The sequence below is a fragment of the Pongo pygmaeus genome, chromosome Y (assembly GCF_028885625.2).
Source record: "Pongo pygmaeus isolate AG05252 chromosome Y, NHGRI_mPonPyg2-v2.0_pri, whole genome shotgun sequence".
NCBI lineage: Eukaryota > Metazoa > Chordata > Mammalia > Primates > Hominidae > Pongo > Pongo pygmaeus.
In genome coordinates, this window is record NC_072397.2 from 17,208,209 (window position 1) to 17,214,890 (window position 6,682).

The window sequence follows — 6,682 nt, forward strand, 5'->3', positions numbered from 1 at the left end:
AAAGGTTCAACTCTGTGAGTTGAATGTACACATCACAAAGATGTTTCTGAGGATGCTTATGTGTAGTTTTTATGTGAAGATACACCTTTTTCCACTGTGGACCTCAAAGCGTTCCCAATATCCACTTGCAGCTACTACAGAAAGAGAGTTTCAGAACTGCTCTCTCAAAAGAAAGGTTAAAATCAGTGAGTTGAATGCACTCAACGAAAGAAATTTCTGAGAATGATTCTGTCTAGTTTTTATGCAAAGATATTTCCTTTTCCACCATAGGTCTCAAAGCGCTCCAAACATCCACTTGCAGATTCTAAAAAAAGAGTGTTTCAGAACTGTTATATCAAAAGGAAAGGTCACCTCTGTGAGTTCAATGCACACATCACCAAGAAGTTTGTGAGAATGTTTCTGTCTAGTTTTTATCTGAAGACATTTCCTTTTTCACCGTAGGCCACAAAGTTCTAAAAATATCCACTTGCAGTTTCAACAAAAAGAGTGTGTCATTACTGCTCTATCGAAAGGATGGGTCAACTCTCTGAGTTGAATTCACACATCACAAAGGAGTTTCTGAGAACACTTCTGTCTAGTTGTTTTTTAAATTATTATTATTATAGTTTAAGTTTTAGGGTACATGTGCACAATGTGCAGGTTAGTTACATATGTATACATGTGCCATGCTGGTGCGCTGCACCCACTAACTTGTCATCTAGCATCAGGTATATCTCCCAATGCTATCCCTTCCCCCTTCCCCAACCCCACAACAGTCCCCAAAGCATGATGTTCCCCTTCCTGTTCCATGTGTTCTCATTGTACAGTTCCACCTATGAGTGAGAACATGCGGTTTTTGGTTTTCTGTTCTTGTGTTAGTTTACTGAGAATGATGATATCCAGTTTCATCCATGTCCCTACAAAGGACACGAACTCATCACTTTTTATGGCTGCATAGGATTCCATGGTGTATATGTGCCACATTTTCTTAATCCAGTCTATCATTCATGGACATTTGGGTTGGTTCCAAGTCTTTGCTATTGTGAATAATGGCACAATAAACATACATGTGCATGTGTCTTTATAGCAGCATGATTTATAGTCCTTTGGGTATATACCCAGTAATGGGATGGCTGGGTCAAATGGTATCTCTAGTTCTAGATCCCTGATGACTCGCCACACTGACTTCCACAAGGGTTGAACTAGTTTACAGTCCCACCAACAGTGTAAAAGTGTTCCTATTTCTCCACATCCTCTCCAGCATCTGTTGTTTCCTGACTTTTAAATGATTGTCATTCTACCTGGTGTGAGATTGTATCTCATTGTGTTTTTGATTTGCATTTCTCTGATGGCCAGTGATGGTGAGCATTTCTTCATGTGTATTTTGGCTGCATAAATGTCTTCTTTTGAGAAGTGTCTGTTCATGTCCTTCGCCCACTTTTTGATGGGGTTGTTTGTTTGTTTCTTGTAACTTTGTGTTCACTGTAGATTGTGGATAATAGCCCATTGTCAGATGAGTAGGTTGTGAAAATTTTTTCCCATTTTTTAGGTTGCCTGTTCACTCTGATGACAGTTTCTTTTGCTGTGCAGAAGCTCTTTAGTTTAATTAGATCCCATTTGTCAATTTTGGCTATTGTTGCCATTGCTTTTGGTGTTTTAGACATGAAGTCCTTGTCCATGCCTATGACCTGAATGGTAATGCCAAGGTTTTCCTCTAGGGTTTTCATGGTTTTAGGTCTAACGTTTAAGTCTTTAATCCAACTTGAATTGATTTTTGTATATGGTATAAGGAAGGGATCCAGTTTCAGCTTTCTACATATGGCTAGCCAGTTTTCCCAGCACCATTTATTAAATAGGGAATCCTTTCCTCATTGCTTGTTTTTCTCAGGTTTGTCAAAGATCAGATAGTTGTAGATATGCAGCATTATTTCTGAGGATTCTGTTTTGTTCCATTGATCTATATCACTGTTTTGGTACCAGCATCATGCTGTTTTGGTTACTGTAGCCTTGTAGTATTGTTTGAAGTCAGGTACTGTGATGCCTCCAGCTTTGTTCTTTTGGCTTAAAATTGATTTGGCAATGCGGGCTCTTTTTTGGTTCCTTATGAACTTTAAAGTAGTTTTTCGAATTGTGTGAAGAAAGTCATTGGTAGCTTGATGGGGATGGCATTGAATCTACAAATTACCTTGGGCAGTATGGCCATTTTCACGATATTGAGTCTTCCTACCCATGGGCATGGAATGTTCTTCCATTTGTTTGTATCCTCTTTTATTTCCTTGAGCAGTGGTTTGTAGTTCTCCTTGAAGATGTCCTTCACATCACTTGAAAGTTGGATTCCTAGGTATTTTATTCTCTTTGAAGCAATTGTGAATGGGAGTTCACTCATGATTTGTCTCTCTGTTTGTTGTTGGTGTATCAGAATGCTTGTGATTTTTGTACATTGATTTTGTATCCTGAGACTTTGCTGAAGTCTCTTATCAGCTTAAGGAGATTTTGGGCTGAGACAATGGGGTTTTCTAGATATGCAATCATGTCATCTGCAAAGAGGGACAATTTGACTTCCTCTTTTCATAGATGAATACCAATTCTTTCCTTCTCCTGCCTAATTGCCCTGGCCAGAACTTCCAACAATATGTTGAATAGGAGTGGTGAGAGAGGGCATCCCTGTCTTGTGTCAGTTTTCAATGAGAATGCTTCCAGTTTTTGCCCATTCAGTATGATATTGGCTGTGGGCTTGTCATATATAGCTCTTATTATTTTGAAATATGTCCCATCAATGCCTAATTTATTGAGAGTTTTTAGCATGAAGGTTGTTGAATTTTGTCAAAGGCCTTTTCTGCATCTATTGAGATAATCATGTGGTTTTTGTCTTTGGTTCTGTTTATATGCTGGATTACATTTATTGATTTGCATATATTGAACCAGCCTTGCATCCCAGGGATGAAGTTCACTTGATCATGGTGGATAAGCTTTTTGATATGCTGCTGGATTCGGTTTGCCAGTATTTTATTGAGGATTTTTGCATCAATTTTCATCAAGGATATTTGTCTAAAATTCTCTTTTTTGGTTATGTCTCTGCCAAGCTTTGGTATCAACATGATGCTGGCCTCATAAAATGAGTTAGGGAGGATTCCCTCTTTTTCTATTGATTGGAATAGTTTCAGAAGGAAAGGTACCAGTTCCTCCTTGTACCTCTGGTAGATTTCTGTTGTGAATCCATCTCGTCCTGGACTCTTTTTGGGTGGTAATCTATTGATTATTGTCAAAATTTCAACTCCTGTTTTTGGTGTATTCAGAGATTCAGCTTCTTCCTGGTTTAGTCTGGGGAGTGTGTATGTGTTGAGGAACTTATCCATTTCTTCTAGATTTTCTAGTTTATTTTCGTAGAGGTATTGTTACTATTCTCTGATGGTAGTTTGTATTTCTGTGGGATCAGTGGTGATATCCCCTTTATCATTTTTTATTGCATCTATCTGATTCTTATCTCCTTTTTTCTTTATTACTCTTGCTAGCAGTATATCAATTTTGTTGATCCTTTCAAAAAACCAGCTCCTGGATTCATTAATTTTTTGAAGGGTGTTGTTTTTTCTCTATTTCCTTCAGTTCTGCTCTGAGTTTAGTTATTCCTTGCCTTCTGCTAGTTTTTGAGTGTGTTTGCTCTTGCTTTTCTGGTTCTTTTAATTGTGTTGTTAGGGTGTCCATTTTGTATCTTTCCTGCTTTCTCTTGTGGGCATTTAGTGCTATAAATTTCCCTCTACACACTGCTTTGAATGCATCCCAGAGATTCTGGTATGTTGTGTCTTGGTTCTCGTTGGTTTCAAAGAACATCTTTATTTCTGCCTTCATTTCTTTATGTACCCAGTAGTCATTCAGGAGCAGGTTGTTTAGTTTCCATGTAGTTGAGCGGTTTTGAGTGAGATTCTTAATCCTGAGTTCCAGTTTGATTGAACTGTGATCTGAGAAATAGTTTGTAAAATTTCTCTTCTTTGACATTTATTGAGGAGAGCTTTACTTCCAAGTATGCAGTCAATTATGGAATAGGTGTGGTGTGGTGCTGAAAAAAACGTATATTCTGTTGATTTGGGGTGGAGAGTTCTGTAGATGTCTATTAGGTCCGCTTGGTGCAGAGCTGAGTTCAATTCCTGGGTATCCTTGTTGACTTTCTGTCTCGTTGATCTGTCTAATGTTGATAGTGGGGTGTTAAAATCTCCCATTATTAATGTGTAGGAATCTAAGTCTCTTTGTAGGTCATTCAATACTTGCTTTATGAATCTGGGTGCTCCTGTGTTGAGTGCTTATATATTTAGGAGAGTTAACTCTTCTTGTTGAATCGATCCCTTTACCATTGTGTAATGGCCTTCTTTGTCTCTTTTGATCTTCATTGGTTTACAGTCTGATTTATCAGAGACTAGGATTGCAACCCCTGCCTTTTTTTGTTTTCCATTTGCTGGTAGATCTTCCTCCATCCTTTTATTTTGAGCCTATGTGTGTCTCTGCACATGAGTTGGGTTTCCTGAATACAGCACACTGATGGGTCTTGACTCTTTATCCAATTTGCCAGTCTGTGTCTTTTAATTGGAGCATTTAGTCCATTTTCATTTAAAGTTAATATTGTTATGTGTGAATTTGATTCTGTCATTATGATGTTAGCTGGTTATTTTGCTCGTTAGTTGATGCAGATTCTTCCTAGTCTTGATGGTCTTTACATTTTGGCATGATGTTGCAGTGGTTGGTATCAGTTGTTCCTTTCCATCTTTAGCAATTCCCTCAGGAGGTCTTTTAGGGCAGGCGTGACAAAGTCTCTCAGCATTTACTTGTCTGTAAAGTATTTTATTTCTCCTTCACTTATGAAGCTTAGTTTAGCTGGATATAAAATTCTGGGTTGAAAATGCTTTTCTTTAAGAATGTTGAATATTGGCCCCCACTCTCTTTTGGCTTGTAGAGTTTCTGCTGAGAGATCTGCTGTTAGTCTGATGGGCTTCCCTTTGTGATTAACCCACCTTTCTCTCTGGCTGCCCTTAATATTAATTCCTTCATTTCAACTTTGGTGAATCTGACAATTATATGTCTTGGAGTTGTTCTTCTCTAGGAGTATCTTTGTGGCATCCTCTGTATTTCCTGAATGTGAATGTTGGCCTGCCTTGCTAGAATGGGGAAAGTCTCCTGGATCATATCCTGCATAGTGTTTTCCAACTTGCTTCCATTCTCCCTGTCACTTTCAGGTACACCAATCAGACGTAGATTTGCTCTTTTCACATAGTCCCATATTTCTTGGAGGCCTTGCTGGTTTATTTTTATTCTTTTTTCTCTAAACTTCCCTTCTCACTTCATTTCATTCATTTCATCTTCCATCGCTGATACCGTTTCTTCCAGTTGATTGTGTTGCCTCCTGAGGATTCTGCATTCTTCACATAGTTCTCAAGCCTTGGTTTTCAGCTCCATTAGCTCCTTTAAGCACTTCTCTGTATTGGTTATTCTAGTTATACATTCTTCTAAATTTTTTTCGAAGTTTTCAACTTCTTTGCCTTTGGTTTGAATGTCCTCCCATGGCTCAGAGTAATTTGATCATCTGAAGCCTTCTCTCAGCTCATCAAAGTCATTCTCCATCCAGCTTTGTTCCCTTGCTGGTGAGGAACTGCGTTCCTTTGCAGGAGGAGAGACACTCTGCTTCTTAGAGTTTCCAATTTTTCTGCTTTGTTTTTTCCCCATCTTTGTGGTTTTATCTACTTTTGGTCTTTGATGATGGTGATGTACAGATGGGTTTTTGGTGTGGATGTCCTTTCTGTTTTTTAGTTTTCCTTCTAAGAGACGGGACCCTCAGCTGCACGTCTGTCGGAGTACCAGGCCGTGTGAGGTATCAGTCTGCCTCTGCTGGGGGTTGCCTCCAAGTTAGGCTGCTCAGAGGTCAGGGGTCTGGGATCCACTTGAGGAAGCAGTCTGCCCCTTCTCAGATCTCCAGCTGTGTGCTGGGAGAACCACTGCTCTCTTCAAAGCTGTTAGACAGGGACATTTAAGTCTGCAGAGGTTAGTGTTGTCTTTTTGTTTGTCTGTGCCCTGATCTCAGAGGTGGAGACTACAGAGGCAAGCAGGCCTCCTTGAGCTGTGGTGGGCTCCACCAATTTCGAGCTTCTTGGCTGCTTTGTTAACCTAAGCAAGCCTGGGCTATGACTGGCAACCATCCCCCAGTCTCACTGCGGCCTTGCAGTTTGAACTCAGTCTGCTGTGCTAGCAATCAGTGATACTCTGTGGGCATAAGACACTCTCAACCAGGTGTGGGATATAATCTCCTGGTGTGCCATTTTTTAAGCCTTTCGGAAAAGCACAGTATTCCGGTGGGAGTGACCCGATTCTCCAGGTTACGTCTGTCACCCCTTTCTTTGACTAGGAAATGGAACTTCCTGACCCCTGCACTTCCTGCAGGTGGCAATGCCTCGCCCTTCTTTGGCTCACACATGTTGCATGCACCCACTGACCTGAGCCCACTGTCTGCCACTCCCTTGTGAGATAAACCCGGTACCTCAGATGGAAATGCAGAAATCACATGTCTTCTACATCACTCACGCTGGGAGCTGTGGACGGGAGCTGTTCCTGTACGGCCATCTGGGCTCCCCCGGGCTTTGTCTAGTTTTTATATGAAAATATTTCCTTTTACACCATAGGCATCAAAGCGCTCCAAATATCCACCTGCAGATTCTACAAAAAG